Genomic DNA, 12,978 nt, shown 5'->3' on the forward strand with positions numbered 1-12,978 from the left:
TCTTGATCTCCCACGATCAAAATACATCATCCCTGCACTTTATTACTCTTTTATCTCACACCGGACTGTCATAAATTATATTACTGTCATTATATTATGTCTCTCTTAACAACTGACTATCAACCGACAGCCTGAATGTCAATACAGTACAATACTGTACATTCTATATATATACTTTTTTCATATATATTTTAATTTTTATTGAATAATGTGTATCTATATAGTATCTATATAGTAAAAAACAAAACAAAAAAAAAAAAAAAAAAAAAAAAAAAACAAAAACAGCATATTGTATACTGTGCAATGTATGTTATTATTGTATATTGTTGAGTGTAATTGTGTATAACAGATGTTTAAATTGTGTTGTGTTAATTTGATGTTTTAAGTTGTGTAATTATGTATAACAGATGTTTAAATTGTGCTGTGTTAATTTGATGTTTTAAGTCGAGTTTAATTATGTATAACAGATGTTTAAATTGTGCTGTGTTAATTTGATGTTTTAAGTCGAGTTTAATTATGTATAACAGATGTTTAAATTGTGTTGTGTTAATTTGATGTTTATTGTAGATTGGCGTATGTCTCATCACTGTCACGACTGCTATGTTGATCGGAACTGCACCCAAGAATTTCACACACCATTGCACTTGTGTATATGGCTGTGTGACAATAAAGTGATTTGATTTTGATTTGATTTGATTTGACATCAGACAATATGTAAACACACAGATGGCAAGACAAATATAGAAATAATCAAAATTAAACAAAATGTTTTATTATTTATCTAATTGTGATTAAAATCGTTTCACATTTTTTGCAATCTGGGCAATTTGTATATCTATTTGTTATAACTCTAAAGATGCATTTAAGGCAGGGGTTCTTAAACGTTTTCAGCCCTGGCAGTTAGGGGTCAGGAGATTCAGTTAATGTTCACATCAACCATCACAATGGGGGAAAGTGTGATCTCAGTGATTTCGAACGTGGCATGATTGTTGGTGCCAGACAGACTGGTTTGATTATTTCTGTAACTGCTGATCTCCTGGGATTTTCACACACAACAGTTCTCTAGAATTTACTCAGAAAGGTGCCCAAAACAAAAAACATCCAGTGAGTGGCAGTTCTGTGGACAGAAACGCCTTGTTGATGAGAGAAGTAAACGGAGAATGGCTAGAGTGCTCCGAGCTCACAGAAAGACTATGGTAACTCAGATAACTGTTCTGTACAATTATAGTGAGCAGAGTTACAGCCATCGACAACACATTCTCAGCACCACACCCTCTCAAACACCTGCTTCCTGTATGCAGCTCTTCTATCTCTATGTCCTCTCCTCTAAATGACACTGAGGTTTCTAAACTCCTCCTGTCCAACCACCCCACCACCTGTCCCTCTGACCGCATTCCAACCCACCTTCTCCAAGTCATCTCTCCGTCCATCCTACATGCACTCACACACATAATTAACACATCTCTACTTACAGGCACTTTTCCCACAACATTTAAGCAGGCTCGAGTAACCCCGCTGCTTAAAAAAGCTGCACTTAACCCCACACAAGTAGAACACTACAGACCAGTTTCTCACATCCCATTCATGGTGAAAACACTTGAAAGGACCGTTTTCAATCAGATCTCTGCCTATCTCTTGCAGAACAAGCTGCTGGATGACAATCAGTCAGGCTTTAAAAGTGGACACTCCACCGAGACTGCCCTGCTGTCTGTCACTGAGTCGCTGAGACAGGCGAGAGCTGGATCCAGATCATCCGTCCTGATTTTACTGGACCTATCTGCAGCCGCTGACACAGTCAATCATCAGATCCTACTCTCCAACCTCTCTACTCTGGGCATCACAGGAACTGTGCTTAACTGGTTTAATTGCTCTCTCTCAGGTAGGTCCTTCAAGGTAGCCTGGAAAGGTGAGGTGTCCAAGTCACATCATCACTAGGACCCATCATTCAGGCACATGGTTTCTCTTACCACTGCTATGCCGATGACACACAGCTCTGCTTGTCTTTCCAGCCCAACGACACCATGGTGACTGCTCGAATCTCGGCCTGTTTGGCAGACATCTTGGCCTGGATGAAGGAACACCATCTACAACTTAACCCAGCCAAGACTGAGTACCTCGTCTTTCCAGCCAACCCTGCAATTGAACACATCATCACCGTGCAGCTGGGTTTAACTACAGTATTGCCTTCCAAAATGGTCAGAAATCTAGGGGTAACCATCGATAACCAACTCAATTTCACAGACCATATCTCAAAGACAGCACGATCATGTAGATTTACACTCTACAACATCAGGAAGATAAGACCCTTCCTCTCTGAACATGCCACACAACTTCTTGTTCAGTCGCTTGTCATAACTAGACTGTACTACCGTCACACTCTCATTCCAGGCCTCCCTGCATGCGCAATTAGACCCCTGCAAATGATCTAGAATGCAGCAGCACGTTACACCACTCCTTGTCTCTCTCCACTGGCTGCTGGTTGATGCAGGTATCAAATTCAAGGCTCTGATGCTGGCATACAGAACAGTCAGTGGGTCTGCTCCAGCATACCTAAAATAATTTCTGCAGAACTACATTACCACCAGAAGCCTGCGATCGGCTAATGAGCAGTGCCTGGTTGTACCAACACAAAGAGGCACCAAAACACTTTCCCGGACTTTCAGTTTCACTGTACAGTGTTGGTGGAATGACCTTCCCAACTCGATCCATGAAGCAGACTCACTCTCTGTCTACAAAAAATGGCTAAAAACACATCTTTTCCAATGTAAGAATAGCATCTCATAATGCACAGCACATTGAACCTCGAGGCAGATGAGCTTAAAACAGCAGACGACCACATCGGGTTCCATGATTTATTACCACACGTTGAGACACCATGTTGGGTTCCACTTCTGTCAGTCAAAAACAGAAAGCTGAAACTGCAGTGGGCACAGGCTCACCAAATCTGTACAAATAAAGACTGGAAAAACATAGTCTGGTCTGAAGAATCTCTATTTCTGCTGAGGTACACAGATGGTAGGCCCACTGCAGCCTCAGCTTTCTGTTTTTGGCTGAGAGAATTGGAACCCAACATGGTGTCTCGACGTATGGTAATAAATCGTGGATAAAATATATGTGAATGTCTGCGGAAGGCAAATTTGCCAATTTTTGTGCTTCAGTTCTGTATACAAGTTAACTGGGACTTGGTATTAAACTAAAATCTAACTTTTTGATGTTTTTATTGTTATTGTTTTATGGGTGTTGCCATTTTGCAATTATCAGTATTGGTTGATAACTGTGTTCATTTGGCCGATAAACAGAAATGTTACCTTTTCATTGTTTTCTACTTAGGACATTTTGTGTACTGGCAGCCCTTTCTGGACTTCCTTAAGAATGTTATTTCTGTGTAAAGTCCTCCCTGTAACAATCATATTTGTTCCTGAAATCTCTTGTCTGTATGCATATTACAGCCCATTTCCTTTTTTTCTTTCTTTTGTTTGTATGTGCTATGTAATTTCCTAATTCATAACCTTATCGCAAACCTTTGTTATTGTTTGATTATGTATGTAATTTTAAAATGGAAATTAAAACATTAAAGTTAAGAAATTCTTTGTACATGCTGTTATTACATTTTATTTTTATACCGGCAATTATGTTGGCCATTGGCCAACCTGCTCTCCACCTTTTTAGCATCAGCCATTGAAAAATCCATATCAATCAACCACTAACTGACTTCTTTTTACATGTTTATATAGAGTATTTGCTGAGATTAAACTTTCCCCTCATGAAGAACACTTGTATGGTTTCTCTCCAGTATGAGTTCTCTCGTGTGTTTTCAAGTTTTTTGAATGACTGAAACTCTTTCCACAGTGTGAGCACTTGTATGGTTTCTCTCCAGTATGAGTTCTCTCGTGTGTTTTCAGGTTTTGTGACTGAATGAATCTCTTTTCACAGTGTGAGCACTTGTATGCTTTCTCTCCAGTATGGATTCTCTCGTGTGTTTTCAGGTGTTCTGACTGAGTGAAACTCTTTTCACAGTGTGAGCACTTGTATGGTTTCACTCCAGTATGAATTCTTTGGTGCTGATTCAAGCTGCCGGCTGTAGTAAAGGTCTTCCCACATTCAAAGCACATATGAGCTGCCACACCGGTATGTATTTTCTGGTGCTCTTTAAAATAAGACAGGCCTGCAAAACTCTTTCCACAAAATGAACACTTGTAAGGCTTCTCATTTGTGTGAGTTTTCAGATGTTGTTTTAGGTACTGTGCCAGAACAAATGTTTTACCACACTTATCACATTCAAATGACTTTTCTCCAGAGTGACAGCGAAGATGATTCTTGAAATGTTCAACATATGCAAAACTTTTCCCACACTGATGGCACGTGTAAGGCTTCTCTCCTGTATGAATTATTGTGTGCATATTAAGTGAGTATTTACGATTAAAATCTTTCCCACACTGATGGCACGTGTAAGGCTTCTCTCCTGTGTGAATTCTCATGTGGTTATTAAGATTTCTTTTACATGTGAATGTCTTTCCACACTGAGAGCAGGTGAAAGATTTCTTGTCTGCTCTTCTTTGAGGCTTTTTTGGAGATAAATTCTTTTCTGTCTTTGAGCAACTCAAAGATTTTTCTCCAGTTATGAAATCATGCTGTTCCTCCTCAACTTCATTCAGCTCTTCACATTCCTCTCTCACTTCCATCAGCTCTACAATGAACACAATAAATTGACAAAAATCAATTCAAGAGGGACAAATTTAAATCATCAAACTGAACCCTAATAGACAACAAACGTCCAGTATTTTTGCTGTGCAAATGGTATATAGCTCTGGGAATCACATAAGAGACAATTCTTTCTCTGGATTTACTATTTATAGTTATGTGTTTGAATAAAATGAACAATTTTTGTTTAATTATATATATACACACACACACACACACACACACCGATCAGCAACAACATTAAAACCACCTGCCTAATATTGTGTAGGTCCCCCTTGTGCCGCCAACCCACATCTCAGAATAGCATTATGAGATGATATTCTTCTTACCACAATTGTACAGAGCGGTTATCTGAGTTACAATTGACTTTGTCAGTTCAAACCAGTCTAGCCATTCTCTGCTGACCTCTCTCATCAACAAGGCATTTCCTGCCACAGAAATGCTGCTCACTGGATGTTTTTTTTTTTTTTTTTTTTTTTTTTTGCACCATTCTGAGTAAAGTCTAGAGACTGTTGTGTGTGAAAATCCCAGGAGATCAGCAGTTACAGAAATACACAAACCAGCCAATCTGGCACCAACAATCATGCCACAGTCCAAATCACTGAAATAACATATTTTCCCCATTCTGATGGTTGATGTGAACATTAAATGAAGCTCCTGACCTTTATCTGCATGATTTTATGCACTGGTGCCACACGATTGGCTGATTAGATAATCACATGGATGATTGTTGGTGCCAGATGGGCTGGTTTGGGTATTTCTGTAACTGCTGATCTCCTGGGATTTTCACACACAGCAGTCTCTAGAATCTACTCCGAATAGTGCCAAAAACAAAAAACATCCAGTGAGTGGCAGTTCTGTGGACGGAAATGCCTTGTTGATGAGAGAGATCAACAGAGAATGGCCAGACTGGTTCGAACTGACAAAGTCTATGGTATTTTAGATAACATCTCTGTACAATTGTGGTGAGAAGAATATCATCTCAGAAAGCTACTCTGTCATGCGGGTTGGCACTGTTTTGGTAGCACGAGGGGGAACTACACAATATTAGGCAGATGGTATTAATGTTGTGGCTGATCGATGTACAACTGAAGTCAGAAGTTTAAATACACCTTAGCCAGATACATTTAAACTCAATTTTTAAATCATAGAAACTTTCCCTGTCTTAGATCAGTTAGGATCAATATTTTATTTTAAGAATGTAAAATGTCAGAATAATAGTAGAGATAATGATTTATTTCAGCTTTTATCAATTTCACATTCCTAGTGGGTCAGAAGTTTACATACAATTTGTTAGTTTTTGGTAGCATTGCCTATAAATTGTTTAACTTGGGTCAAACATTTTGGGTAGCCTTCCACAAGCTTCTCACAGTAAGTTGCTGGAATTCTGGCCCATTTCTCCAGACAGAACTGGTGTAACCAAGTCAGGTTTGTAGGCCTCCTTGCTCGCACACGCCTTTTCAGTTCTGCCCACAAATTTTCTATTGGATTGCGGTCAGGGCTTTGTGATGGCCACTCCAATACCTTGACTTTGTTGTCCTTAAGCCATTTTGCCACAACTTTGGAAGTATGTTTGGGGTCACTGTCCATTTGGAAGGCCCATTTGCGACCAAGCTTTAACTTCCTGGCTGATGTCTTGAGATGTTGCTTCAATATATCCACATAATTTTCCTTCCTCATGATGCCATCTATTTTGTGAAGTGCACCAGTCCCTCCTGCAGCAAAGCACCCCCACAGCATGACGCTGCCACCCCCATGCTTCACGGTTGGGATGGTGTTCTTCGGCTTGCAAGCTTCACCCTTTTTCTTCCAAACATAACAATGGTCATTATGGCCAAAATCATTTTTATTTCATCAGACCAGAGGACATTTCTCCACAAAGCAAGATCTTTGTCCCCATGTGCACTTGCAAATGGTAGTCTGGCTTTTTTATGGTGGCTTTGGAGCATTGGCTTCTTCCTTGCTGAGCAGCCTTTCAGGTTATGACAATATAGGACTTGTTTTACTGTGGATATAGATACTTGTCTACCTGTTTCCTCCAGCATCTTAATAATGTCCTTTACTGTTGTTCTGGTATTGATTTCAACTTTCTGCGTAGTCCCATGGTGTTTATACTTGCGTACTATTGTTTGTACAGATGAATGTGGTACCTTCAGTATCCATTGATCCCAAGGATGAACCAGACTTGTGGAGGTCCACAGTTTTTTTTCTGAGGTCTTGGCTGATTTCTTTTGGTTTTCCCATGATGTCAAGCAAAGAGACATGGAGTTTAAGGTAGGCCTTAAAATATATCCACAGCTACACCTCCAATTCAATACACCTCCTATAAGAAGCTAATTGGCTAACTATCTAAAGGCTTGACATCATTTTCTGGAATTTTCCAAGCTGCATAAGGTACAGTTAACTTGTGTAACTAAAGTGTATGTAAACTTCTGACCCACTGGAGTTGTGATATTGTCAATTAAAAGTTAAAATATCTGTCTGTAAACAATTGTTGGAACTTACTTGTGTTATGTATAAAACTTTGCCAAAACTATAGTTTGCTAATATTAAATCTGTGGAGTGGTTAAAAAATTAGTTTTAATGACTTCAACCTAAGTGCATGTAAACTTCTGACTTCAACTAATATATATTGTGGCAGCAGGGGCGTGGTCAAGTGTCTGTCCGGAGAGGAAGCGGTAAGGGTGCTTGCACCTGAGCTAGATTATGTCGAACACCTGTCTCTAATTCCAGTGAGCATGGGGAGAGTGGCATATAAGCAGCCACGCCACCAGCAGAGAGTGAGAGAGAGCCTGGCACAAGAAAGTCCATGGTGTCTGTGAAGCTAATGAGTTTGTGAAACTACATACCTGTGAAGCTAATGAGCTTGTGAAGCTGTAAGCGTTGACGTTGCCAATTAAAAATCTTACCTGTGCCAGGAGAAGCCCATTTCCCTGTGCCCTCCTTTCATTCTGCTGTGGACACTTCTACACTGGTGCCAAAACCCGGGAATTGAAGTTGGAGGAAGTATGCCCCATGGAGTCCTCCCAGTTGGCAGAGATCCTCAAGTCCCTCGCTGGCCTACACAAGTCATACCAACAATCCCTGCGTGAGCTCCGGCAAGATAAAGATCGCCGGTTTTTCAAGGTCCTTCGAGCTCAAGCAGAGGACCGGCATGCGATCCGGAGCCTTCTCAGCCAGGAGAGAACCCCAGCTGCGTCCCCAGATAACCACAGCCACATGCCTCCGCCCACACTCTTGAAGATGGGGGTGGAAGATAACCCAGAAGCGTTCCTCGTTGCTGTCCGGGGAAGCCCAGCTCGCAGCACAACAACTGCCGGTGGCTAACCTCCTGGCTTATGAAGATCTGAAAAAGACCATCCTGCAGCGGGATGGCCACAGTCCGGAGCATCATCACCAGCTCTTCCGATTGATGAAGTTGGAGATGACCGCCCGCCCGTTTGCCTTCACCCAACGGCTCCGAGACACCCGCCGGAGATGGCTGCTGGCAGGGGATCGTGACGTCGAGGGAGTGATCGATCAGGTGGTACTGGAGCAGCTCGTCCATCGGCTACCATGAGGAACAGCGGAATGGGTCCAGTGCCACCATCCGGCATTGCTGGATGAGGCTGTCCGACTGGCGGAGGACCATATGGTGGCGTACTCGAGGGCGGAAGAGCCCTCCCACTCTCTCTCCCCTTCCCCTATGTTTCCACTGTTCTCTTCCCCCTCCGCTCTCTCCCCAGAGCCTGTTCCTGCCCCGCGGAGGCGAGGAGTCCCGCCACCGAAGCCAGTTCCCCACGTGAGGGGGTTTGCACCACCCACAGCATCGACAGTGCCCTGCCGCTCTCCCCCTCAGGTGGAAGAGTCCGCCGACACAGGTGCGGGCGTGGTACCTGGGCCGGTCTGCTGGAGTTGCGGGGATCCGGGACACTTCCAGGATCAATGCCCAGTGATGGAGCTGGCGATAGTGGTCCGGATCCTCGACACTCTGCAGACTGCCCCCGATCGGGCTGGAGCATACTGGATACCGGTAAGAGTCAAGGGGGGTACTCACCAAGCATTGGTGGACACGGGTTGTAATCAAACCACTATCCACCAATGCTTTGTTCAACGTGAGGTTTGGGCACAACCAAAAGGGTGAGGGTGAAGTGTGTGTATGGGGATATTCACAATTACTCCGTGGTGACCCTTGTGATAAAATTTCTGGGAACAAAACAGAGTGGAGGCCGTGGTTAGTTCCCGCCTCACCCATCTGCTGATTTTGGGGACTAATTGGCCTGAATTCAGAAATGTGCTAAGGGGAATATGTGCGGATGGGTCCTGCACAAAAACAACAAGATGTGAAATGTGCGATGCTCTGGCAGGGGAGGCGGAGCCGGGGCCATCTTCGTCAGCTCCACGTCAGGATGACATGGGGGGGGGGGGGGTTGAGGCTGCAGCCCCTCCCTTCCTCAGGAGATTTCCCTTTGGAGTAGTCATGAGACAAAACCCTCAAGCACACCTTCAACCAAGTGAGAGTGATCGATGGTCAACAACTCCGGCCGAATGTCGCATTTTCATATCCCTATTTCACAATTATAAATGAGCGGTTGTATATAGTGATGCAGGATACTCAAACAAAGGAAGATACAACCCAGCTCTTAATACCATGGAGCCATCGAGAAATGGTGTTCCAGGCAGCTCATTATAATCCCATGGCGGGTCATCTAGGGGAAACGAAAACACTGAACCATCTAATAGCCCATTTTTATCGGCCGGGCATTGGCGGCAATGTCCGCAGGTGGTGTGTTGCTTGCTGTGAATGTCAGCTGGTGAACCCGCCGGCCACCCTAAAAGCACCATTGCGCCCCCTTCCACTGATCTAAGTCCAGAATTGGCATGGACCTCGTCGGGCCATTAGAGTGGTCAGCACACGGACATCACTTTGTATTAGTCCTAGTGGCCTATGCAATGCAATATCCGGAAGCAGTGCCTTTATGCAGCATCTCAATTCATAGTGTTGCGGAGGCACTCTTCAAAATAATCTCCCGGGTGTGGATTCCGAAAGAGATCCTCACCGATCAGGGCACAACCTTTGTGTCACGGACACTACGCAAGCTTTATGAATTATTGGGCATTAAGTCAATTTGCACCAGCGTTTACCATCCACAAACAGTACGAGAGGTCCTGCAAGCCTCCACTGAGTTTTCCCCATTCGAGCTGCTGTATGGGCGGCGCCCGCGTGGCGTGATTGATGTCATACGTGAAGCTTGGGAGGAGGAACCTTCAGCCGGTAAGAATGAAATTCAATACGTTCTTGATCTTAGAGCAAAACTCCACACCATGGGGTAACTAACACAGGAGAATTTGCTCCAAGCTCAAGAACAACAGATCCGACTGTATAACAGGGTAACTCGCTGCGGGAATTTGCACCGGGAGATAAGGTACTCGTATTACTCCTCACATCGAGCTCCAAATTACTCGCCAAGTGGCAAGGACACTTTAAGGTCACACGACGAGTGGGGGAGGCCAGATATACAACTAAACAAGAGGATAAGTACATCAGAGTCTCTAGTTTGAGAAACAGATGCCTCACATGTCCTCAGCTGATAGCTTCATTGAATTATACCTGCTCAACACCAATTTTATGTACAACAGTAAAGAGAAGACTCTGGTGCAGGCCTTGTGGGAAGAATTGCAAAGAAAAAGCCACTTTTGAAACAGAAAAACAAAAAGAAATGGTTAGAGTGGGCAAAGAAACACAGACATTGGACAACAGATAATTGGAAAAGAGTGTTATGGATCTTAACCCTACTGAGCTTTTGTGGGATCAGCTAGACTGTAAGGTGCGTGAGAAGTGCCCGACAAGACAGCCACATCTATGGCAAGTGCTACAGGAAGCATGGGGTGAAATGTCACCTGAGTATCTGGACAAACTGACAGCTAGAATACCAAGGATCTGTAAAGCTGCCATTGCTGCACGTGAAGGATTTTTTGATGAGAACACTTTGAAGTAGTTTAAGAAGTTCTGAACATTTTTTTCAAATTGAAATAGTAATTTTTCATGTTATTAATGTACTGACTATAAATTGTGATCAGTTGAATGCCACTTTGGTGAATAAAAGTACCAATTTCTTTCCATAAGAGCTAAATATGTACATTATTCCAAACTTTTGGGCGCCAGTGTGTGATATATATATACACTATATTGCCAAAAGTATTCGCTCACCCATCCAAATAATTGAATTCAAGTGTTCCAATCACTTCCATGGCCACAGGTGTATAAAATGAAGCACCTAGGCATGCAGACTGCTTCTACAAACATTTGTGAAAGAATGGGCCGCTCTCAGGAGCTCAGTGAATTCCAGCGTGGTACTGTGATAGGATGCCACCTGTGCAACAAGTCCAGTCCTGAAATTTCCTCGCTACTAAATATTCCACAGTCAACTGTCAGTGGTATTATAACAAAGTGGAAGCGATTGGGAATGACAGCAACTCAGCCACGAAGTGGTAGGCCACGTAAAATGACAGAGCGGGGTCAGCGGATGCTGAGGCGCATAGTGCGCAGAGGTCGCCAACTTTCTGCAGAGTCAATCGCTACAGACCTCCAAAGTTCATGTGGCCTTCAGATTAGCTCAAGAACAGTGCGTAGAGAGCTTCATGGAATGGGTTTCCATGGCCGAGCAGCTGCATCCAAGCCATACATCACCAAGTGCAATGCAAAGCGTCGGATGCAGTGGTGTAAAGCACGCCGCCACTGGACTCTAGAGCAGTGGAGACGCGTTCTCTGGAGTGACGAATTACACTTCTCCATCTGGCAATCTGATGGACAAGTCTGGGTTTGGCGGTTGCCAGGAGAACGGTACTTGTCTGACTGCATTGTGCCAACTGTGAAGTTTGGTGGAGGGGGGATTATGGTGTGGGGTTGTTTTTCAGGAGCTGGGCTTGGCCAATTAGTTCCAGTGAAAGGAACTCTGAATGCTTCAGCATACCAAGAGATTTTGGACAATTCCATGCTCCCAACTTTGTGGGAACAGTTTGGGGATGGCCCCTTCCTGTTCCAACATGACTGCGCACCAGTGCACAAAGCAAGGTCCATAAAGACATGGATGAGCAAGTTTGGTGTGGAAGAACTTGACTGGCCTGCACAGAGTCCTGACCTCAACCCGATAGAGCACCTTTGGGATGAATTAGAGCGAAGACTGCGAGCCAGGCCTTCTCGTCCAACATCAGTGTCTGACCTCACAAATGCGCTTCTGGAAGAATTGTCAAAAATTCCCATAAACACACTCCTAAACCTTGTGGAAAGCCTTCCCAGAAGAGTTGAAGCTGTTATAGCTGCAAAGGGTGGGCCGACGTCATATTAAACCCTATGGATTAAGAATGGGATGTCACTTAAGTTCATATGCGTCTAAAGGCAGATGAGCGAATACTTTTGGCAATATAGTGTATATAGTGCCTTGCAAAAGTATTCAGACCCCTGACCAATTCTCTCATATTACCAAATTACAAATGGTACACTGAAATTTAATTCTGATTGATATTTTATTTTAAAACACTGACACTCAAAATCAATTATTGTTAGGTGGCATTGTTTTATGTTGGGAAATATTTTGATAAAAAATAAAAAACTGAAATATCTTGCTTGCATAAATATTCAACCCCCACAGTTAATATTTGGTCGAGCCACCTTTTGCTGCAATAACTGCTCTAAGTCTTTTGGGGTACATATGTACCAGCTTTGTACACAGTGAAGTGATTTTGGCCCATTCTTCTAGGCAGATTTGCTCCAGGTTGTTCAGGTTGGTTGGGTGACGCTTGTGGACTGCAATTTTCAAATAGTGCCACAGATTCTCAATAGGATTGAGATCAGGACTTTGGCTGGGCCACTGTAAGACATTTATCTTTTTATTCTTGAGCCACTCCAATGTTGTTTAGGCCTTGTGCTTGGGATCATTGTCATGCTGAAAGGTGAATTTCCTCCCACGCTTCATTTTTTAGTGGAGTGAAGCAAGTTCTCTTGCTGTATTTCCCTATATTTTGCTCCATCCATTTCTCCTTCAATTCTAACAAGATGCCCAGTCCCTGCTGATGAGAAGCTTCCTCACAGCATGATGCTGCCACCACCATACTTCACTGTAGGGATGGTGTGTCTTGAGGCATAGGAAGTGTTAGGTTTGCGCCACACATAGCGCTTTGAGTTTTGGCCAAAAGGCTCTATCTTGGTCTCATCTGACCACAAAACTTTCTCCCACATCGCAGCTGGGTCCCTCACATGCTTTCTGGCAAACTCCAGGCATGCTTTTAGATGGTACT

At 43.4% G+C, this 12,978-nt stretch overlaps 1 protein-coding gene and 2 pseudogenes across 1 annotated transcript in view; 1 reads left to right on the plus strand and 2 right to left on the minus strand.

The window, feature by feature from the left end:
• LOC127418577 (zinc finger protein 721-like) overlaps positions 1–12,978 on the plus strand; it is a 620,351-nt gene that overhangs the window by 164,308 nt on the left and 443,065 nt on the right. The window lies entirely within an intron of this gene.
• The window catches only part of LOC127418584 (zinc finger protein 883-like), a 154,593-nt pseudogene that overhangs the window by 59,308 nt on the left and 82,307 nt on the right, over positions 1–12,978 (minus strand).
• The window catches only part of LOC127418610 (zinc finger protein 501-like), a 46,450-nt pseudogene that overhangs the window by 24,024 nt on the left and 9,448 nt on the right, over positions 1–12,978 (minus strand).

Source organism: Myxocyprinus asiaticus, chromosome 28 (assembly GCF_019703515.2).
Source record: "Myxocyprinus asiaticus isolate MX2 ecotype Aquarium Trade chromosome 28, UBuf_Myxa_2, whole genome shotgun sequence".
Classification (NCBI taxonomy): Eukaryota; Metazoa; Chordata; class Actinopteri; order Cypriniformes; family Catostomidae; genus Myxocyprinus; species Myxocyprinus asiaticus.